The 24,803-nt window shown below is 45.3% G+C and overlaps 1 protein-coding gene across 1 annotated transcript in view; it reads right to left on the reverse strand.

The window, feature by feature from the left end:
• PRMT3 (protein arginine methyltransferase 3) overlaps positions 1 to 24,803 on the reverse strand; it is a 225,625-nt gene that overhangs the window by 143,810 nt on the left and 57,012 nt on the right. The gene's annotated exons all lie outside the window — the stretch shown is intronic.

The following is a 24,803-nucleotide window of genomic DNA, read 5'->3' on the forward strand; positions in this document are numbered from 1 at the left end:
CTCTCTCCTGTCATATCCTCAATCTTTCACTTTCCACTGCAACTGATCCTGATGCGTTCAAAATATACCATAGTTTACACCACCCCTCAAAAACCCTTCACTGAACCCCACCTGCCCTTACAACTATCACCCCATCTCCCTCCTCCCTTTCTTATCCAAAATACCTGAATGTACTGTTCACTACCATTGACTTGACTTTTTCAACTCAAGCTATTTTTGATCCATTTTAATCTGGCTTTTGCCCTCTACATTCAACTGAAACAGCCCTTGCTAAAGTCTCCAATGAACTTTTCCTGGCCAGATCCAAAGGTCTCTATTCTATTCTCATACGTCTCGATCTATCTGCTGCTTTTGACACTGTTGATCACCACCTACTGCTTGATATGCTATCCTTACTTGGATTTCGGGGCTCTGCTCTTTCTTATCTCTTCCATCGCACTTTAAAGTGTATGCTCCGGTAGATCCTCCTCCACTTCTATCCCACTATCAGTTGGTGTATCCTGTCTTAGGAGCTCCTCTTTTCTCCACCTATACTTATTTCTTTGGTGCTCTGAGCTCCTCCCATGGTTTTCAGTATCATCTTTGTGCTGATGACTCCCAGATCTACCTCTCCACACCAGAAATGTCAGCAGAAATCCAGGCCCAAGTCTCACCCAGCCTGCATGCCATGGCTACCTGGACATCTCACCACCATCTGAAAACTAAACATGGTCAAGACTGAGCTTCTATCTTTCCCCTAAACCCATCTTTCCTCTTCCTCCATTCTCTATCTCATCAGCTTGAAACCTTATTGTTATCTTTGACTCCTCTCGCTCTCTTTCTCTGCACATATCCAAAGGACTGCTAAAACCTGTCACTTTCTCTATAGTATCACCAAAATTCATCTCTCTTTTTCTGAGCACACTACAAAAACCCTTATCTACACTCTTATTACCTCACGCTTAGACTACTGCAACTTGCTTCTCAAAGGTCTCTCACTAAGCCATCTCTCTCACCTTCAAACCATTCAAAATTCTGCTGTATGACTTATATTCTGCCAGTATCACTACACTCACATTAGTCCTCTCCTCCTTCATTGGCTCCCTATCCATTTCCGCATACAGTTCAAACTCCTCTTATTGACTAACAAGTGCATTCACTCTATAGCTCCTCAGTATGTCTCCCTACACTCCTCCTCAGGAACTCCAGTCATCCAGTAAATCTCTCTTATCTGTACCCTTTTCCTCCACCATCAACTCCAGACTCTGTTCCTTTTATCTTGCTGCACCATACGCCTGGAATAGACTTCCCAATTCAGTACGTCAAGCTCTATCTCTAGCCGTATTCAAATCTAGGCTAAAAGCCCACCTTTTTGAGGGTGTTTTTAACTCCTATTCACTTGTTCAGTACCCAGGTCTGCTTTATCATTCCCACCATAAGTAATTCCCTAATCCCTTATTTGTCCTGTATGTCTGTCTTGAAGTAGGGACTCTCTCTTACACCGAGTGGGTGGTGGTTACTTGGAATGCTCTACCATGGCAGGTGGTGGAGATGAAAACCGTAAAAGAATTTTAAAATGCATGGGATAAACACGCAGGAATCCTGTTTAGAAGGAATCGATCCAAAGAAGCTTAGCAGAAACTAGGTAGAAACACTGGCAATTGGGAAGCACAGCCAGCGCTAGATGGACTTCTATGTGTCCTGGATAGATATGGATGGGTTGGACTGGAGCTTTTCAAGGGCTCCAATGGCATCTTCAAACATTTTAGAACAAGGACAGTGCCGGACACACCTCTACGGTCTATGCCCTAAAAATGAACAAATCAAGATCAGATACACATATGTTTGTAGTGCTGAAATGAGTTTATCTAATTGGGTAGAGTAGATGGACCGTACAGGTCTTTATATGCAATCATCTACTATGTTACATGTTTGGTGTACAGCACTATGCACATCTAGTAGCGCTATAGAAATAAGTAGCAGAAACTCTCTGGACACTGTCTACTAAATTAATCAGATTTGTCTGACGAGACCTACTCTAATAAAACCATTGCTTTTCAGAAGAGTGTAGTGTCCTGCTAGGCCATATTCCATTAATCTGCAACACTGAACTTCACACACAAAAGGTATCCTATTAGCAACTGAAAAAGCCTGGAAATGAGCCTGTGATTTCCTTTTCACTGCTGCACTACTAAGTTCATTAAAAAAAAAAAAAAAATCCCACTTTACTATTTCTAAGAAACACTGCAGCAGTGCCTGTCCCCAGGCAACAATAAATGTTCAAATTATTTTGCTTCAGCATTGAAGCATAACATAACAACAAACTTCTTATGCTTGCAGCTAAAACTTGTAAATTGAAAACACAGATACATGCCAGGTTGGACAAATGAAAACACTCAGAACTGGTCCAATGGACTGGTGGAAATATATTGGAGGAGGCCCTGGTTCAGCAGACTGAGCTTCTACTCATTGAAATAACAAGCGTTAAGGAGGGGAGGGAAGGGAGGAGGGAGTCTCACATATACTCCCTCCCTACCGATCCAACTAAATACCTGATCTCTGCAACAAAACTAAAGAACATAATGGACATAACACAGCTCTTCTGTTGTACGATTCCCTAGTGTGGCTGTGCCACATGAACTTTATCTTACCACAACATCACTTTGTATTTGTTTACACCGGAGTCTGTAACGCCTCTCCGGTACTATGTAAGCCACATTGAGCCTACAAATAGGTGGGAAAATGTGGGATATAAATTTAACAAATAAAAATATACAATGCTCCAGAGCAGCACCTGCTGGCCAGCTCAAAAAATACCACTTTCCAGAAGACAACTGTAGCCTGTGCCTTTCAGCCAGAATAGCTGAGCTGGAAAGAACAAGTTATAGAGCATAAACACAAGAAAGACAATCTGGTGCCATCTTTCTCTCTATACTAGAAATAGTGGAAGAAAAAGAAATCTTTAACAAAAGATTCTGTCTTTCTAAATCAAGAGAGCTAGGCAAAAACTATTTGTGTGTGCTGTGCAGTCCCGGGCATCTGCTTGGATGCACATGAAAGCTGTATCTTTAGAAAATGAATGTCTTGGAGGTCTTCACACTGAAGTTACTGAAAATATCCTGGGCTAATATAAAAATATATCAAGGATACGGTACATCGAGAGCAGCATTACATATATCGCCAAGAAATGCAGAAACATTGTTAACATTCATACCCTGCTGTGTCCCAAGGTAAATTTAATATAACGTGGCTAAAAAGAATACCCTGAAAAAAAAAAGGTTAGTGATGAAAATGGGATCTGCGCCGTTTCAAATCAAGGGCCCTGTTTACTAAGGCACGTTAGCGTTTTTAACGCGTCTACAATTAGCAAGTTCACTAACTGTGTAGGCGCCTATAAGGATATTGTAGGCACATACATGGTTAACGTGCGTTAAAAATGCTAACGTGCCTGTAACGCGGCTTAGTAAACAGGGCCCCAAGTATTTTCATACAATTTTACAGAAACAAAATAACGTGTTTTATCTATTTGTGCTAATCTCCTAACGTAAACCACTTCTAGGATACAAAAAAAAAAAAAAGCTTAAGGAAGCTGTAAAAAATCATTTCAACTGACAGGATGATATGAAATTTAAAGGAGGCTTACTGGGTCTTATCTGAGACCTCCTGGTCAGTCAGGTTTTCAGGATATCCACAACAAACTTGTATGAGAGAGATTTGCATACCAAGAAGGCAGTGCATGCAGATCCCTCTCATACAAGTTTGTTGTGGATATCCTGAAAACCTAACTGGCCAGTTGGTCTCAGATAAGACCCAGTAAGCCTACTTTAAATTTCATATCATGCATATTCATTGTAGATAAACTGAAAACCTGGCTGGCCATGTGGTCCTGAGGACTGGGTTGAAAACCACTGGTTTACTACTGCACAATACAATCACGCACTTTATGGTTTATTTAAATATCATCAATACATCACATAAAAGTAAAAAGAATGACAATTAAGATGGGAAAGAACCACTCATACAACACAAAAGGCTAAGAGTAACTGAGTGCATGACAGGTAGGGCCGGTCCTAGGGTCTGTGGTGCCCCCCTGCAGACTATCAGTCGGCGCCCTCTCCCCCCCACCCCGTCTAGCATTTCCTTTCTCTCTTCTCCCTCCCTGCCCCCTTTTTCAGCCCAGTGCCTTAAAAGGTGAAGAACAAGTTGAAGAACTGCAGGCAGAGGGAGCACAAGATGCAAAGGAAATAGGAGCTGAAAGAGATGGAGTGCATCTTTGTGGGATTGTTGAACAAATAGAGGGTTTACAACCACTTAGCGTTTCGTGCTTTCATGTTCACGAAATTAGCAGATAGGGTAGGGACTGCCTAGGCTGGCCACACCGCCCACACGCACAGAAGGAGCAACTCGCGAGCGGTCTCAGCGGAGGGAAATCATTTGCGCTGCAGCCTTCTGCCTGCTCCACCACAGCGCTGAACACTGAGTCTGTCCGGTTCAGTCAGTGGTGTGCTGGTAAATGTTTAACAACAGGCTCTCTCCCTGATCCACCTCTGCGCCCCCCCCCCCCCAAAAAAAAAATTGCAGAGCTGGCTATAGCCGGGGAGAGCGCCTGGGGGGGGGGGGGGGGGGGGCAATGCATTACTCTCTCCAGAGAAAAAAAAATTAAATGCTCCCAGGTTCCAACCTAATTCATGTTTAATGTGGGATAAAATGCCATAAATAAGTAAATAAATATAAAATTAACATTGAGCACCTGATTCTCAAAGTGGACATATTCCAAACACTATAATGAAAATAAAATGAATTTTTCTACCTTTGTTGTCTGGTGACTTTGTTTTTCTGATCATGCTGGCCCAGTACCTGATTCTGCTGCTATCTGTTCTCTAAACTCCGTTTCCAGGGCTTCCTTTCCATTTATTTCTTTACTTTCCTCCGTTCTTCTTCATTTCTTGCCTTACATCCGTAAGTAAAAGCTGGGTCCTCTGCAGACTTGACTGTCCAGTGGATCCAGCTTCTGCCTATTTTCTCCATCCATCTCCCTCATCTCATCTCCTTCCTCTCTCTTCCCTCCCCTCCATCCATCCATCCATGTTGAGCATTTCTTCTCTCCCTTCCCCTCCATCCATGTGCATCTCCTTCCTCTCTCTTCCCTTCCCTCCATCCACGTCCATAATTTCTCCCCTTCATCCATGTCCTTCCTGTCCTTCCCTCCCCTCCATCTATGTCCAACAATTCTCCTCTCCCCTGACTTCCCCTCCATCCATGTCCAGCAACCCTCCTCTCTCCCCTGCCCTCCCCTCTATCCACCCATGTCCAGCAACCCTCCTCTCCCCTGCCCTCCATGCATATCCAGCAATTCTCTTCTCTCCCCTGCCCTCATCCATCCATCCATACTCAGTGATTCTCTTCTCTCCCTGGGCCCTGCACCCTCCATCCATCCATCCATACCCAGTGATTCTCTTCTCTCCCTCCCCCTCCCCTGCCCCCCTCCATCCATCCATCCATACCCAGCGATTCTCCTCTGTCCCTTTCCCCTGCCCTCCCCTCCCACTCCCATCCATGTCCAGCGATTCTCCTTCAACCATCCCCCTCCCATTTATGGCCACCTGCCCGCCCTCTTCTCCCCCCAACATCCCCCTTTTTCTTCCTGCCACCCTGCGTGGTTAGTCTTTTTTTAATTTACCTCCGTCCCAGCAGCCACGTCATTTCAAAGCCCTGCCCGTCTCTAGCCTTCCCTACCTTCGTGAGTTCGTTCCCTCAGTCCCGCCCTCAAGGAAAGAGGAAATGACGTCAGAAGGCGGGACTCTGATGGAACGAACTCACGAAGGGAGGGAAGGCTAGAGACGGGCAGGGCTTTGAAATGACGCGGCCGCTGCGATGGAGGTAAATAAAAGATTTAAATCCCCAAGGGCGGCGCGGAATGGCGGCGCAGCGCCACAAAGGGAGGCGCCCCCTGCAGTGCTTATCTCGCTTACCGGGTTTGACCGGCCCTGATGACAGGTTATAATTGGCAAGAGGCTGAATGAGTGCAAGCCAGGAAAGTTATTAGTGGCAGACTCAGGAGTAATATCAGGAAGTATCTTTTCACAAAGAGGGTGGTGGATGCATGGAATGCCCTCCTGCGGGAGGTGGTGGAGATGAAAATGGTAACGGAATTCAAACACGTGTGAAATAAACACAAAGGAAATAAACACAAAGGAATCCTGTTTAGAAGGAAAGGATCCACAGTAACTGGGATGCAAAACCAATGCTAGGCAGACTTCTACGGTCTATGCCCCAATTGTGACTGAATAGATATGGATGGGCTAGAGTGTAAATTTTAAGGGGCTTCAACATTAACTTCAGAAATTTTAGTACAAGAACAGTGCTGGACAGACTTCTACAGTCTGTGTCCTGAAAATGTCAAAGACAAATCAAACTCAAGTATATAAAGTATCACATACTTTTATCTTGTTGGGCAGATTGGATGGACTGTACAGGTCTTTATCTGCTGTCACAGACTGTGTCACAATGACTATGTTAGATATGAGCTGAGTGGTTGTGGGTCTTAAGAGTGGCAGGGTGAGTTGAGTCGGTAGGGAGGTTTATGAGCACATGGGGGGATTACAAGAGTACTTCATAAGTGGATGGGGGTTGGGAGTAGATGAAGCCATTAGGAGCAGCAGGGTGAGTGCAACAAGTCAGTCAGGGAGCTGGGTGGAGTGATTTGAGAATGATGGAGAAAGTTTATTTAATCAAGGATTTTCAAACACCTCCCTCTGTTTCTTCTTCTCCTCTTGTTCAGAAGTCGGGGCCAAGTGGAAGAATATACCAACTTTTGTTGCATTTCCAGAAGCAGGTTTCGTTTTTTTTTTTGTTTTTTTTTAATATGGCATTAGGAAAAAGCACATGTATCCTGCATTTTTAAATATGCTTTTACCCAGGAAAATTCAACCTACTCATAAGGCAAATACAAATTCCACAAGTCAGCGGTGCATGTGTGGCAAATTTTCAAAAGGGAAGTATGCATAGATGTTCCCTTTGACAATAACTATCCCCTAAAAGAGCAACACACGAGGTCTTAGTCCATGTAAGTTTGAGACACGCAGATTCCTTTCTCCAGATGTAGGCCTGGAAGTAAGAGCCAGAAATCCTTTCTATATGATGCTGCTGTTAGTAACACTCTGTCAGCTTGTCTTCTGTACAAGCTATTAAACACTGGTTTATCAAATCTGCCAGGTGTCAGAGCCTAAAGCAAATTTTGGGCTGACTGCTGACTTCAAGTGCCTGGCTTAAAAGTAATGATGATACTTAGTGGAATAGTGAGTTGCTTGACATTATAAAACGGAGCAATTTCCAGTTAATAAACCAAGAACATCTTCACTCTCCCTGAATAAAAGCACAGTCTGTACAGACAAATTCCTATTTGTGCAAGCATGAACGCTTGAAAATATTAAAAGGTCATTCTTTCAATGGGTAAAAAAAAAAAATTTTCCGGCCTCCAGAACTCTTAGAAAAAAAGCCCAGATTTGACCTCTCTCGATGTCATACAAGTAAGGAGCAGCCAAATCAATTAAGCAGCACATATGCCAAGGAAATCAACACTACTGCTGTAAATTTGCATTTCTCAGGTGAATGCATGGGTTATATCAGCAGAGACTATTCTGCTAAGTCAATGGTTCAACCTTTATTATAAATGCAACTCATCTTGAGAATCAATCATTTTTTGTGCAATAAAGAGAGATTTGTTTTAACAATCTTGTGATGGAGACACTCCGTCATTCCACCAAAAGGCAGAGGAGAATCAGCATCCTCTGGTTCTGCTCAACAATGCATATTACATATGAATAAAGACCATGAATGCAGAATTCACTGGGTAGCAACACAGACAATTGTTTACTAGGATTTCTGGTTTTCAATTTTTTTTCTTTTTTAATTTTAAACATATTTACAAAGAATAACTGCACAGAAACGGAAGCAGAATAATAAGTACAAAGGAAGTAAAATAATTAAGAAAAAAAATTCTATCAATGTTAGCAGTGCACAGTTGAGGAGGACAAGTTACAGAAATCCAAGAGAAAGAACACGCATAATTAAGGGGTCCTTTTACTAAGATGAGCTAACGGATTTGACACTCACTAACGAATGGGCTGCACAGCATTTAGCATGCGCCAAATCCTTTAGCGTACCTTAGTAAAAGGACCCCAAAGAGAGATTGGAACCTATACCCATTAACTATTATGTCACCAGACAATGGATGATTCAGATTTACAGCAGAGCTCTACTACTCAGAAAACAATAAAACCACATTTAGCTTTAATAGACATTTACAAGGAAATTGAAGACGAAAACTTGAACCAAGAGCTAAACAAACAAACAAAAAACCTCTTGCTTACTTCATTGCCGAAATCTTCTAGGGGGAATGGACGGGGGTGGGGGGGGGGGGGGGGGGGGGGGGGGATGGTATGCAGGTTATAGAATAAAAGGAGTTATACATCTAACTGCCAATCATTAGGCACAGCCCTGACACCAGCCTTTAAAACTGCATAAGCGTTCACACCTAAAGTTAGATGCGAAACTGTGGACTTACGCTAGTATTCTATAATGGCAGTTTTGTGCAGATCTGCTACTATAGAATTCACACTTGGCACGCATTATCCCGGCATCTAAATTCTGGTGCTCTTACCAGAATTCTACTCCTTACAGTCCGGCACTCAGTACTTCAGTAACTCTCCTGGATTCTTAACAAAGGAGTATTTCCTAGGATATGTGTTATTCGGATGTTTATATGTCAGTTACATATTACAGCAGAATTTGAACATTACACATTTAAAAATTAAAAAAAATAGCAAGGCATGTGGCCCATAAATCTAAACATTTGCCGAGTTGTGATCTGCTTGCTGCTTTGGATCTGCAAGGCGAGTGTTAAGGTGTCTACTCTCACTTGTGGAAGAAAAGCCTAAGCCTGCAATGTATCGAGCAGGGTTCCTATATATGCCAATCGCTGAACCAGGAGAAGGTGGGACTTGGGGTAATTTATGATGAACCTTAGTAACTCCAACACCCAAATACTTAGGCACATTGACTATCGCTCCCTCCAGCCATATGCTCTTGACCAGCCAATTGTCCAGATAGGGATAACACATATACTCCCAGTCTGCGCAAATACACTGCAACTACCACTAGACACTTGGTGAATGCCATGGGAGTTGACACAAGGCCAAATGGCAGAATGCGATACTGGTAGAAGTATTTCCCCATTCAGAAACCAAGATACTTCCTTTGGGAAGTATAAAAATGTTGGTATAGGCATCCTATAAATCCAGAGAGCATAGCCAATCTTTTCCCTGAATCATGGGGAGAAGGGCACCCAGGTTAATCGTCCTTAACATTTTTGACCAGGAATTTGTTCAGGTCTAGGATGGGACAAAAAGTACCTGAAATAGAATCCTTTCCCTTCTTCCCTGGTGACCCAGGTTCAACCTCTACAAGTACCTGCTTGTGTGGACAGCTGATGAACGATGCTCTCAGTAGGCAATTTGAGGGTCTTTGACACCAATGCAGGGTGTAACAGAGGCAGATTATTTGAAGAATCCATTGATCAAAGGTTACAAGGGGCCATCTGTGTTGGAAAAAATTCAGCCTCCCCCCTACCATTAGGCTGTCCGGGATGGTTACTTTCAGTGCGGCTATGCTCTCCTGGAGCTTCGACTGGAGAGCCGGCTGGGACTTCTGAGGTCGGGACTGGCAAGGTCAAGAACACTGGGCCTGGAGGTTCTGGGCAGACCGAGAAGGTGGCAGAAACCTATGCCCTTGAGATTAGCAAGGTTGCTGCTTAGGCCTATTCAAAAACCTCCTAGATGAGGATACAGCTGATGGTATCAGGTTGCCGAGACAGGGTCTGGATGGTATCAGTATGTTTCTTTATGAGGTCAGTGACCTCCTGCAACTTGTCCCCAAAAAGATGGTCTCCTCAGCAAGGTACATCTGCAAACCTCTCCTGAACTGCTGGTTCTAGGTCAGAGACAAGCAGCCATGAGAGTCTGTGCATACCCACACCCATGGCGGAGTCTCTGGATGCAATATCAAAAGAACTGTATGCGCCCCTGGCCAGATATTTCCTGCACTCCAGCTGCTTACTGGTCAACTGGCGAAGCTCTGCAGCCTGCTCCTGTGGGAGACAATCCACATGACTTAGTATAATGCATAGTAAAGATTTAAAGTAAAAGTTCATGTAGAGCTGATAGAACTAGAAGTGGGCAATAAGCATAGAGGCCCAAAAACCTTTCCTCCCAAACGAGTCTAGTGTCCGTGCCTTTCTACCTTGGAGGTGGGGGCTGAGAAGTACGAGTCCTGGAGCTCCTAGCTCATTTGAGGGCAGATTCACCAGAGAATGGTGAGGCAATTGTGTCCCCTCTAGTCTGGGAACCTGGATACAATACTGCATATCCACCTTCTAAGGTGCAACCTGCAGGGAGACTCCCAGTTTGTCGTCAGTGCATCTTTAAAGATAGGGTGCAATGGTAATGTGCGTCGGTGAGGACTGATGTTTATGCTTCTTGGGCTTCCCCAGTGCCAACAAGAAAGATGTCAAACTCTCTGTCGGGTCTGATACTGACCGGTCCCAGGGCCTACTTTCACCCAATGTCAAAAGAAGAGACCACCATGATGCTGGTGCACTCCTAGTGGTAGTTTAAGTCTCAACAGATCAACGTCAATGCTTCCGATACTGATGTTGATGTATTGGCCGTCGAGGAGCCAAAATGTCTCTCCTGCTGGACCTGCCACGCCTTCTGTTTCCTCAACTACATTTGCAAACAGAGAACAAGAGTTAAGCTCATGGTCATAGGATTCTGGAATCTTGCTACTATTTGGGTTTCTGCCAGGTAGTTATGACCTGGATTGGCCACTGCTGGAAGCAGAATACTGAGCTAGATGGAGCATTGGTCTGACCCAGTATGGCTATTCTTATGTTCTGTTATGTCAGCACATGTATTTGCACACAACTCTGCGAAAAAAACCCCTCATTTTAAATGCAGGATGCCCATAAAATTGTGCACGAAAGCAAAGCTAAGCTGTGTGCAAACCCTAGCACACTTTATTGCATCAATCCCTCAAAGTAGAAGACTTAGATCTGACACATACTGTATAATCAGTACTTAACAAAAAAAAAAAAAAAAAAAAGGATGAGGGCAGGTTATAACACAACGCACACAATTTAGAAGGCCCAGCCCAACTATTTTCTTTAGACCTCTATCAATAAAATCTGGACCACTAAGCACTGGACAGTCGCCTAAATTTAGAAGCTGTACCATTGGGAGCTTTGAGACTATAGATTTATCCCAATAAAACTGTCAAATGCTGCACATATTCATTTCATATCCAATAGTAGTTGATATCAAAAGCCATATTTTTTCTGGCAGTGTTAGTTCTTGTCCACAACAAAAATGCTCCTGCTATAAATCTGCTTGTAGAAGGCTATGGCCAGGTAGCTTTGATTAGAGGTCAAAGGTGGCCAGTGTGAACTAGGCACACTGTTCAGAATGAAGGAGTAGGCTTAATGAAGTAACCTGAGAACCAGGGGAATTGGATTCAATTCCCACTACAGCTCCTTGAGACCCTGGGCAAGTCACTTAACCCTCCTGTGACCTGTATTATTTTACTGATGTGTATTTCTCCTAATAGGCCAACAGATGGCGCTTGTTTTCCCGTTTTAAGCTGTTGCAGAAAAGGGGAAAGGGGACTTGATATACATCCTTTCTGAGGTTTTTGCAACTACATTCAAAGCGGTTTACATATATTCAGGTACTTATTTTGTACCAGGGGCAATGGAGGGTTAAGTGACTTGCCCAGAGTCACAAGGAGCTGCAGTGGGAATCGAACTCAGTTCCCCAGGTTCAAAGTCCACTGCACTAACCACTAGGCTACTCCTCCACTCTCTCTTTCCAGTTTAAGCTTGACAAAAGGCAATTTGCAGTACCATTGGCCAGATACTTTAAAGTTGGTGCTCTGGGCTTTTGATTGGCCCTGGAGTTCAAATCTAGTCAGGAAGTACTGGATTTCTTCTTTAGTCTCAGTTGGGGGTACAGAGTTTTGAGAAACATCTCTGTCCTAAGACCCTGTTCGAGACGTAAACAGTTATTCCTGAAACTCCCCAGGTGTTACCCAGGTAGTAACAAGTGTTTAGATAGTTTTACAATTGATCCATATTCAGTTACCTATTGTTTGCTGATTTCACCTTTTATCTGTTCATTGTTCAAGTTCTGTGATAACCTATATAATTGGTCACTCTGCTTCCCTGGATGGCTGGGTTCATAACAGTATGCAAATGAGCTGACGTCAGCTCGCCTCCAGCCTTCCCTTTCAGGTGTCCCGCCCTCGCAGAAAGACGAAATGAAGTCAGAGGAGGGTGGGACACTGAGAGGGAAGGCGAGGGAAGGCTGGAGGCGACGTGAGCCGAGCCTGCCGCCGCTGCGACATGAGGGAACATGAACGGCTTAAAGGCAGGGCGGCAGGAAGGAGAAGAGGGCAGGGGAGAGGAGGGGAGAATCGCTGAACATGGATGGGAGGGGACGGGAAGGGAGAGTCACTGGCCGGGGAGGGGAGAATCACTGGACATGGATGGGATGGGAGGGGAGGGGAGAATCGCGGAACATGGATGGGAGGGCAGAGGAGAATCGCTGGACTTGGATGGGATGGGAGGGCAGGGCAGAGGAGAATTGCTGAACATGGATGAGAGGGGAGAATCGCTGGACATGGAGGGGAGGGCAGGGGAGAGAGGAGAAATCGCTTACATGAGAGCCTTCCTAGGGCCCGTTTTATTTTTCACAAAACGGGCTTTGTTGCTTGTAAACCTATAGTTTATTAGTTCTGATGTCTTGGACTGACTAAGAATCCTGGTGGTTTGTGTTTTGGGTCTGTAAGTGCTATCTAGGAACTGTGGGACCTCTGGGAGTGTGGCCCCAGTGTCCTAGAAATCACCAGGGAATAACTTGTGGGTAGGAGACTCGCCTAGAGGCAAGTGGAACCTAGTGTGTGGGGTGGAGGGGTTGGCCAGTATAGATTGCAGGTGCAGGCGAGCCTGAGTAGTGTGGGGAGACACCCTCGAGGTGGCCACAGGGTTAAGCCCTCAGGTGGGCTATAGGCGCTCCATGACAGACTTTGTCCTTCTTTTTGGGTGGCAGTGTAGTGGGATTGTCAGGCTCAGTGTGTGGGGTGAGGGTCACCATCCACTGAGTGGTTCAGAGTTTGTTTTTATCTGTAACCTCCAGACAGCACAGTGAATGAGTGCAGCTGTAACAGGGTCCCTTCCCCGTTCAGTTTTATTTTTTGGGGGGTAGAGATTAGTAGCATGCTAGCAACTGGCAGTAGCCCTCAAGACACTGGATATGCCTGACCTAAGACAAAAGCAACCGGAAGACCTCAGCGGGGAGGAGCTGCAGGACTAACCTGTGCAGAGTTCTTCTGAGGGGAGACCAGACTCCTTGTGGGCAGAGGCCTGTGAGTTGGTAGGGCCAGATCCCACACCAGCTCCAGCAGATCTACATGGTAGAGCGACAGTAGCTAGACCAGCTGCGGTGAGAGGAATGAGAAGAGCAACAGCAGTTAGACCAGCTGCGGTGTGAACAGCATGAATTCCAGCTGCGGTGTGAACAGCATGAATTCCAGCTGCGGCATGAAGAGCAGGAATTCCATAGAAACATGACAGCAGATAAGGGCCAAACTGTCCATCCAGTCTGCCCTTCTTTAGTAACCACTAACTCCTCCTTTTCCTAAGGGATATGCCTGTCCCACCCTTCCTTAAATTCTGACAGTCCACTACTTCCACCAGGCCATTCCACGCATCCACCACCCTTTCCATGAAGGAGTGTTTTCTTAGATTCCTCTTAAGTGTATTTTCTCTCAACTTCTTCCTATGCCCTCTCATTCCAGGGTTTTCCTTCATTTGAAAAAGGCTCAGCTCCTGTACATCGATGCCACTGAGGTATTTAAATGTCTATCATATCCCATCTCTCCCGCCTCTCTTTCAGCATATACATATTAATGTTTATAAGCCTGTCCCCATATGTTTTATGATGGAGACTGCTTACTGATTTTGTAGCTGCCCTCTGGACCGACTCCATCCTGTTTATATCTTTCCGTTGGTGCAGTCTCCAAAATTGCACGCAGTACTCTAAATGGGGCCTCACCAGAGACTTATAAAGGGGCACTATCACCTCTTTTTTTTTCCTGCTGGTCATCCCTCTCCCTTATGCACCCAAGCATCCTCCTAGCTTTGATTGTCACCTTTTCTGTTTGGCCACCTTAAGGTCATCAGACACTATCACCCCCCAAGCCCCACTCTTCTTTCGTTCACAGAAGCAATTCACCCCTAATATGGCACAGTGCACTTGGATTCTTGTAACCCAAGTGAATGACAATGCAGTTCTTAGCATTAAATTTTAGTTGCCAATTATTGGACCATTCTTCAAGTTTTGCCAGATCTTTCCTCATGTCATCCACACCCTTTGGGGTGTCAACCATATTAAAGAGCCTGGTATCATCCGCAAAGAGACAAACCTTACCAGGCAGTCCTTCCGCAATATCACTAACAAAGATGTTAAAAAGAGCTGGCCCAAGGACTAACCCCTGCAGTACACCACTGATAACATCCCTATCCTCAGAGCAAGCTCCATTTACCACTACCCTCTGTTTCTTCCCATTAACCAGTTTCTAACCCAGTCACTTTAGGCCCCACACCGAGGGCACTCAGTTTATTAATCAGTCATCTGTGTGGAACCATGTCAAAGGCTTTTATTAAAATCCAAGTACCCCATATCTAGTGCCACTCCTATGTCTAACTGTTTGGTCACCCAGTCAAAGAAATCAATCAGATACGTCTGACACGACCTGCCTCTGGTGAAGCCATGCTGCCTTGGGTCCTGCAGGCCATTCGATTCGAGAACCTCATAATCCTCCACTTTAGTAGAGTTTCCATTAGTTTACTTACCATCAAGGTTAGACTGGCAGGTCTGTAATTCCCAACATCCTCCCTACTTCCGCTCTTGTGCAGAGGGACCACATCAACCTTTCTTTAGTCTTCCAGACCACATCAGACTCCAGGGAAGCATTGAAGAGGTCAGACAGCGGAACCACCAGGACATCTAAGAATTCCTCGAGTACCCTCGGATGTATTCCATCAGGCCCCATCGCTTTGTCTACTTTTAGTTCAGCTAGCTCCTCACGAACCTAGTCTTCTGAGAATCAGTCCAGGTCTACTATCCATCCATCCCTATTAGGGTTTTTTTTTTCTGCGGTCCTAGCCCTGGTTTTTCATCCATGAACACAGAACAGAAGTAATTGTTAAGCAGTTCAGCTTTATCCTTATCGGATTCTATGGCACTTCCTCCCGTCACTTACATATCTGAAAAAAGTCTTGTCCCCCAATTTTACCATATCAGCTATCTTTTCCTCCATTTTCCTCTTGGCTTCCCTGATAGCTTTTCCAGCTTCTCTGATAGCTTTTCAAGCTTCTCTTAGCTTTTCTAGGTATTTTTGCACGTCTTCCTTTTTCTGAGTTGTCTTGTATCGTACGAAGGCTAACCTTTTTCCCTTATCTTTTCAGCAACTACATTTGTGAACCAGAGCAGTCTTAGTTTTCTCTTTTATGGCTTACTTTTATGTAATTTTCTAACAAAGGTTGGCGCCTTTAAAATGGCTTTCAGTTTTGCCCACTGCTGATCTACTTCCTTCAGCTGTTCCATTCAACTAACTCTTCCTTGAGAAATTCCCCCATCTTGGCAAAGTTAGTTCTTTCATATCCAAAGCCCAACCTCTGCGCCAAGGCCTGAGACAGGATCCACAGCCCTGATTGGGCCTAACTCGTTTGCACAGTTTGACAATACCCAAGTTGACACTAATGGATATCTAACTGCCTTTAAAAAAATTTGCCACCTCAATTACATTCCTCAGAAAGACTGGGTGCGCTATCTAGGAGGAAAGCTCACTGATAGAGAACCTGAGGCATTCCAAGGACTGTCCATGGAGACATGCTCCCAGTTCGAGGAGGTGCGCAAAGCTTTGATGAACCGTTATGTCATTACCCCCAAGACATAAAGACTAAAGTTCCGGACTTTGCAAAAGGGAGCGGATGATACTCACAGCGAGTTTGTGATCCAGTTAAGATACCAGTGTCACCTTCGTCGCAGATGTCCGTGCCTTGCTCGTCTGTGAGGTTTTCCTCCTTCTTATCCACTAAAATTACCTGCAGTTCCAGTCAGTGACCTGTGGGGTCACTGTAGAGTGGTGGAGGCCAAGTTGGTGATGTCATCAGCACTGAGCACTTCTTAAGCTGGCTTGTCAGTATGCTCAGGGTTCTGGCAATTATCCTTGATGAGGCCCAGGCCTGCCTGGGGCTCTGCTAGTTCCAACTCTGTTCTTTGTGAGGCCGTGGCCTGAAGCTTTGCTACAGCTTTTCCTTATGCTGTGTTCCTGTGGAAATCTGTTTCCATGCCAGGGAGTCCTGAGGAGTAAAAGCTTGGCCTACAGCTTTTCCTTATGCTGTGTTCCTGTGAAGCCTGCTTTCAAGCTTGGTAGTCCTGAAAGGTAAAGCTTTGCTACAGCTTCACCTTATGCTGTGTTCCTGTGAAGCCTGCTTTCAAGCTTGGTAGTCCTGAGAGGTAAAGCTTTGCTCCAGCTTCACCTTATGCTGTGTTCCTGTGAAGCCTGCTTTCAAGCTTGGTAGTCCTGAGAGGTAAAGCTTTGCTCCAGCTTCACCTTATGCTGTGTTCCTGTGAAGCCTGCTTTCAAGCTTGGTAGTCCTGAGTAAAAGCTTTGCCTACAGCTTTCACCTAATGCTGTGTTCCTGTGAAGCCTGCTTTCAAGCTTGGCAGTCCTGAGAGGTAAAGCTTTGCTACAGCTTTTACCATTGCTTGGGTCCAGTGATGCCTTCTGCCAGGCCTGTGAGTCCAGAGCCTCCCGTGCCTGAGTCAAGATTCCAGTCGCCCACCGTGAGTCCTTAGTCGCTCTATGCAGCGAGTGGCTTTGTGCTGTGTTTGGGACTGTGTGGGCTGGATGACAGGGAGTCCTACAGGTGCAACGGCTGAGGCCACGTCTCGAGGTGTCTCTGGACGAGGGAGTGGTGCTTGGAGTGTAGAGGGGTCCATGTGGGCTGATCCTGGCCCTTGGGTGCTGTGCAGGGCAGTTGATTCCTCTGCCTTGGGAGCATCGGCTCAGGTTTGGCTTCTTTATCTTGATTGCCTTGGGAGCATCGGCTCGGGCTTTGTTGCTTTATCTTGCTTGCCTTGGGAACATCCGGATCAGGCGCATCAGTGACCGTTTGCTTGTCAGGGAACATCCCTAGTCTTCTGTGAGCAGAGTGACCCGCTCTTGCCTGCAGTGCAGGTCCTCAAATAGACTTTCTTTTCTTTGTTGTGCTTCTGTTCCACTCTGGTTTTGAGGGAGCTTGCCGTGGTTGTTCCGTGGCTCATCTGAGTGTGCTGACAGAATGAACCCTTTTCTTACCCACTACCGCTGTCAGCCAAGTATTGCCTGTTTGTCTTTAACCCGCTAGGGCAGGCCTTTTGCCTAGTGTATTGTTTTCTACTGTATGCCATATGTTTGCATTGCTTTGCTAGTATTGAGATGTGCAGCTAGGCTTCTTGTTTGATTTCCCAATACAGCTAGGCTGTTTTACTTTACCATTACTGTATACTTTATGCTTTGCATTGTGTTTGCTAGTATTGAAATGCGCAGCTAGACTGCTTATGATACAGCTAGGCTGTTCTACTTTACCTTTACTGAATATGTTATGTTTTGCATTGTTTCTGCTAGTAGTGATATGCGCAGCTAGGCTGCTTATGTTTGATTCCCCTGTACAGCTAGGCTGTTCTACTTTACCTTATTTTATGTTTTAGGTTTGCCTTGCTTCAGCCAAGTTAGACTGTATAGCTAGGCTGCTTGTTTTCCTTTCTGTGCCGTTTGGCTACCCTTTTAGCCGTGTTTTTGCTGCTAATAAAGCTGCCTCAGTTCATTTCCACTTGTGGTCCGGTCCAGTTCTTGGGAACACTCTTAGTTCTGAGGGGGCTCAGTCTACCCAGAGGTGGTTAGGTGATTCTCACGCGGCCACCTCTGGGCCAAGGGGTCACAACCGGCATCAGTGGTGGCTCAGTGGAACTAAGGTTAAAACCCTGGAGGACTGCCAAAACCTGATGGTCCTGGAGCAGTTTCTTCAGCATTGTTGTCCAGAGGTGAGGGAACATGTTCAAGATCACCAGCCACGTACTCCAGAGAAGGCAGCTGAGTTGGCTGACATCTTTGTGGCTAACTGTCCCTGGTTGGCAAACAGGAGCCATCCTTATCCGCAGCAGCTGGGATCTAAGGGCAGCCACAGCCCTAAGCCAAATATTCCTGCAACCTCAGAGACAGTCAGCAAACCCTCCAGTGTTCCTCAAAAACCCAAAGACCTGTTACCAGTGTGGGCGTGCAGGACACACTTCAAAGCGGATTGCCCAGATAATCCCAAGCCTGCACTAAAGCATTTCAGTTCCTGTACCAAAGAAGGTGGCTTTCATGGGTGGCTCCAGTCCCACAAAGGAGGCACATGCAATTGCCACAGCACAAAAAGTTACTGGCCATTCATCAAGCAAGGAAGCAGATGGGTTTCCACAACACTACAGCGCCCCAATACCTATGAATCAGACCCAGTTAGCTGGGCTTGTGGACACTGGCTCTAGCATGACTATTACGAACAGAGCTAGTGCCGGAGGATGCTATTCTTCCAGGGCGCACTGCAGAGGTAGTGTTAGCCAATGGATCCAAAGAGACTGTACTCATTGCTCGAGTATTCCTGGATTGGGGTACCAAGCCTGGATACAGGGCAGTAGGAATAATGAAAAACATGCTGGTACCGATGCTGTGTGGGACTGACATGGGTCCAATGAACATTACCCTTGACAGCGGAGTCAGCCTTTCTGCTGTGGTGACCCGTAGTCAGGCCCGGGTGGCCCAACAAGAAGAAGCAGCAAAGTCCACCTCTCCATTTTCAGACCCTGAGTCAGTCCAGGTGGAACCAGCTGATCAAGCAGCAGGGAGAGGTGCTCCAGTGCTTCCAGCAGAACCAGTTCCAGAGGTGACCGAGGCCATGAGTATGGGATAGCCTGACTTGACACACCTATTGATCAGACTGTTGACCCTGATTTGTCACAGTCACCAGCACAGACCCTTGCAGATATAGATACTGATATAGGACAGAGACATGCTTTTCAGGCAGCACAACACTGACCCTGACCTGGAAGCCCTGAGGCAGAGGGCTGGTTAGCCAACCAAAATCATATCCTATGGAAAGGGGGCTTGCTGTACAGAGAGACTGATCCCGTTGATCCTAACAGGCCCTGGACAAAAGGCAAATAGCTTTTAGTGCCCAAAGCAACTCCTACAGATTGCACATGATATTCCACTAGCAGAACATCAGGGGGTGACATGGACATGCACTAGACTGACGCAGAACTTCTACTGGCCAGAAGTGTCTCGAGCCGTAGCTGACTACCATCGAACCTGTGATGTTTGCCAAAGAGTGGGTAAGACCTAAGATCACCCCCAAGCACCCCTGAAACCTTTACCCATTTTCAGTGAGCCGTTTGAAAAGATAGCTGTGGATATAGTGGGGCCTCTAGCTGTCCCTTCCCGGACTGGAAACAGGTATATATTGGCAGTAGTGGACTTCGCTACCAGATATCCTGAAGCGGTAGCCTTAACCTCAATAGAAGCAGAGAAAAGTTGCCACTGCCCTGCTAGAAATATTTTCCCAGGCAGACATGAGAAATACTCTCAGACCAAGGGACACAGTTTATATCTGAGCTGATTCAACATCTATGGGCACACTGTGGAGTGAAATCTGTACTTACCACTCCATATCACCCTGAAACTAATGGGTTGTGGAAAAATTTAATGGGATATTAAAGCATATGTTAAAGACTTTTGAGGAGTCGGGAGACCAGGACGGGGTAAAATACTTGCCCCACCTAATGTTTGCATACAGAAAAGTACCTAAGAGTCTACCAGGTTCTCCCCATTTGAGCTGCTTTATGGCCAGAGGGCAAGAGAGCCCCTTGACCTAATAAGAGAACATTGGGAGGGGAACGTTGCCACCTCTGACACCCCTGTAACTGAATATATAATCAATGTGCACCAGAAATTAGAAGACCTTGTGGGCTTTGTCAGAGACAATTTGCAGGCAGCCCACATTTATTTATTTGTTACATTTGTACCCCACATTTTCCCACCTTTCCCACATTAAGCAAAAGACCTGGTATGATCGTAAGGCCCGAATCAGAGAGTTCCATTAGGGCCAGCAGGTACTTGTTTTAGCCCCAGTATGTCAGAATAAGCTTCAGGCAAACTGAGCGAGACCTTACAAGGTCATATGGCACCTGAATGATACAAACTATGTTATATCTACGGACTCTGAAGACAGAAAGCAGCGTACCTTTCATGTAAATATGTTAAAAGCCTATGTGGAACGCACAGCCATGGTGTTAGCTGTGTGCAACCCACCAGAAAAGTGTCAGGATATTGAGCACATACCTGACCTCCCAGAAGACACTACCAGAGGGATCTACACAACAAGTTGTAGTAGGAGAACCCCCACTCAGAAACAGCAGCTAGAAGCAATATTGCAAAAGTAAGCTGATGTGTTTTCTACTAAACCAGGAATTACTCATTTGGCTAATCACAAAGTAGACACTGAAGCAGAGTGCTTATCAAATATCTGCTGAGGTGGAGAAGCACATGAAGCAGGAGACTGATGAGATGCTAGCCCTAGGTGTTATAAAGAAGTTTTAGTCCATGGGTTTCTCCTGTAGTTCTTGTTCCTAAGAAAGATGGCACAACCCGCTTGTGTGGATTACAGGAGACTTAATGAATGTACTGTATCCGACGCCTATCTGATACCCCTGGTGGATGAGTTGCTAGACCACTTAGCTGGGGCCCAGTACCTGACTACAATGGACCCTTAACCGAGGATACTGGCAGATTCCCCTAACAGGTCCTGCACAGCAGCGTTCAGCATTTACTACCCCCATTTGGTCTTTAAGAATTTACTATGATGCCTCTGATGATTTTCTCTTATCTCTGAAATAATTACAACAGCTATAGCTCTTGTTCTCAGATTCATTAGTGATACATTTTTTTAAAACCAGCATATGAAAATGTATTTGCATGCTGGTCTTTTTTGTACCCCTTTCCTGCTTCATTTCTCATGAAACTTTGGTACTCAGTTAATTTGTATTGGTAGAACCTTTTGCACAGAAGGAGGCTGTGCGCACAAAATGTGAAAGAGCAGAGATTAAAATGCCTAGAGACTCGGAGACATTTTCACACCGTATGCATCAGCAGCAATTTTCCGGCACAAGTGAGCCGCATAATGAATTTTTCATATAACTGCTCAACAGGTCGGGTGTAAAGATAAAATACACAACAGGTTTTTTTGGAAACTCAATAATAAATAAATAAATAAATCCTACCGATTATATTTCACCATCTTTAAAGGATTCAGAAATTTGTGTTTGTTTTCTGTCCAAATGGAATAAAAAAAAATACATAAAGTGAAACCCTCTAAGAACAAGAGCTATAACTATGTAATTATTTCAGTGATAAGAGAAAATCATTCATATGAGCTCCACACAGTACCAGATGGAAAACTGCGATGTCTGTCAAACAGCTACGCAGAATATGGTCAGAAGAGGTAGTTTCTATAACAGCCACCAAATTTTTAAACGCTAGGAAGTCACATGAATGGTGGTGTTTACACATGTGAGTAGGTACTTAAAACAGTCTTTTAGAGAATAGCAACTAGTGGAAAATGCACCCCAGGCTTTGATGTTGCATACTTTTCCAGGGGACATGCGCATCGGCAGAGTTTGGGCAGATCACACACAAACTGTACGCACGCTCATGTACATATTGACCATTTACCATATGTTTACACATATACCCTGAAATTCTACAAATGGTGCCTAAAATTGTGCGCGTGTATTTAGATTTGTACCCAATCTGCATGTGCAATTAACGAAACAATTAACGCTGATGGCACTATTTATAGAATTTGGTCCATAATGCACACATCCTATATAATAATTCTCACCTCCAACGTTCTGTGCTTGGGACCGTGGCTCCTGGAGGTGGTGGTCTGCTAGGCAGACACGCACTGACGTCACTGACGTCAGGACAGCTGATTCCAAGGCAAGGGGAGAAGTAGGGAAACGCGTCTCGGAATCATCTGTTACCCCCCGTGCTATGGCCCCCTCAACCTCCCCCCCCCCGGCTCGCCGAAAACCGCCCCCCGACGTCAGACGCACGCAGAGGAACTTCCAGAGAAGATGAACAACGCGAAGGGTACAACAGCACTTCGGCTGTCGGGGGTTTGGGTCCCCCATCAGCACAGGTAGTCCAGAACGGTGGCGCCGCGGCGAGGGGCGGTTTTCGACAGCACGGGGGGGGGGGGGGGGGGGGGAGAGAAATTGCCTGCCTAGGGCCCGTTTCCTTGCCTTCAGAAACGGGCCTTTTTTACTAGTACATATATAAAACACAGGCAAACTGCATGTCTATGTAAAAATAATCTGACATAACGCGCCAACACATATAACACATTCTACTGCAGTTAATTTTTCTAAGATGCACTAGTTGCAAAATTAACACGTTTGTTTTTAAAGGCTTTTCTTTTTAGGTTTTTGCAGGAATTATTAGTGCACCAAAGCTGCAAGACTACTACTTAAAACTATTACTTAACATTTCTAAAGCGCTACCAGGGTTACGCAGCGCTGTACAATTTTAAACGAGGAAGGACAGTCCCTGCTCAAAAGAGCTTACAATCTAAAGGACAAGTTTGTAGTCAATCAAATGGGCAGTGTAGGTTTCCTGGATAGAGGTAAGTAGTTATGTGCCGAAAGCTACAGTGAAGAGGTGGGCTTTGAGTAAGGATTTGAAGATGGGTAGGGAGGGCGCATGGCGTATGGGCTCGGGAAGTTTATTCCAAGCATAGGGTGAGGCGAGGCAGAAAGGGCGGAGTCTGGAGTTGGCGGTGGTGGAGAAGAGTACTGATAGGAGGGATTTGTGAGCGGAGGTTACGGGTAGGAACATATGGGGAGATGAGGGTAGAGAGGTAATGAGGGACTGCAGATTGTGTGCATTTGTAGGTTAGTAGGAGAAGCTTGAACTGTATGCAGTATCTGATCGGGAGCCAGTGAAGTGATTTGAGGAAAGGGGTGATGTGAGTATATCGGTCCATGCGGAAGATAAGACGCGCAGCGGAATTCTGGACGGTTTGAAGGGGGGATAGATGGTTAAGTGGGAGGCCAGTGAGTAGTAGGTTGCAAAGCTGCAAGAAAGAGAAAAGGCCTTAAAAACAAATGCGCTAATTTTGCAATTAGCAAGTCTTAGGAAAAATATACCAGTACGACACACCCCCACACATACAGCATGCAGGGGATGTGCACAGTTTCTAAAAACACATAGGGGTTTTTTTACAAAGGTGCGCTAGCGTTTTTAACATGTGCTAAAAATAAGCATGTGCTAAATGCTACAGACGCCCATATATTCCTATGTGTGTCTCTAACATTTAGAGCGCGTTAATCATTAGTGCACACTAAAAACGCTACCGCACCTTTAGAAAAGACCCCATAATGTGCGCATTATCCCCCGGATTCTATATATTGCACCGAAATCCAAACATATTCTATAACGCGTATAACTTAATTGGCTTAACAAACTAATCATCGTTGATAACAGGTCTTAACGAGCAACGAGCACTAATTGGCAATAATTAGAATTTACGCGCACAACTTGCTAAACATATTTTGTAATGCAGAGTACCTAAATTCTAATGCTCGCAGCCAAAAGGGGCATGGTTATAGGTGGAGAAATGGGCGTTCCAAAATATGCCCATGTGCCTAAATCTACATGCTGGCATTTACACCACGTTTGCCTTGCTGTAAATGGATGTGTGTAGTTCTAAGAACTCTGATCAATCAACTAAGCACACTGTATATACTGCACCTAAATATACGCACTGCTTATAGAACATGCTTAGGCAGAAATGTATTCCACTCGGATTTTTCAGGCACTATATACAATATGGCCCTATATGCTTGAAACTATGGTATACGCTATAGGACTGATATAAGTGGTTGTGCTTAGATGCACATGCATTCTGGACCGAAACATATGCTTACTGTTCTTTATAGAATAAACTTAACAAAGGGGGCCATAACCAATGCCTCTAGTAAAGCCCCTGTTATATAATTACCCCCATCTTTTTTCTCCTTGGGCAGGCACCTGGGTGTGGGGGGAATCTATAAATAGTGCTGAAAAACAGACGCTGGAAAAGACCGGTGCTAAGCGTTACTCTATAGGGCGCAAACCCTTTATAGAAGAGCGCCAGACATTTACACCAGCTGAAACCTGGTGTAAATCCCAGCACCCACGCTGGGCGCAGAGACCCATTATTCTGTAACACTGCGAACAGCTTTTCGGAATGCCCCTGACCCGCCCATGCCCCTCCCTTGGCCATGTTCCCGTCTGCTTTTCACCCAGGGTTATAGAACAGTGCGCAGCCAGATGTGCACACAAATCCCATTTGGTGCCAATTATCAATAATGAGTTAGCATCCAATTATTGCTCATTAGACAATTAACTTGCATGTGCATCTCAGAAGTGTACCCAAATCTGTGCGCCACATATACAATCCGAGGGTTACATCATTTATTTCTATTTGTGGGCTCACAGAAGATACAGCCACTGAACCCCTCTCACAAGACAGAGCCTGAAACTGGGAGTTACTATTTCCCATTCCACCCCTTCTCTTGAGAACAACT

The sequence above is a fragment of the Microcaecilia unicolor genome, chromosome 4 (genome assembly GCF_901765095.1).
Source record: "Microcaecilia unicolor chromosome 4, aMicUni1.1, whole genome shotgun sequence".
NCBI lineage: Eukaryota > Metazoa > Chordata > Amphibia > Gymnophiona > Siphonopidae > Microcaecilia > Microcaecilia unicolor.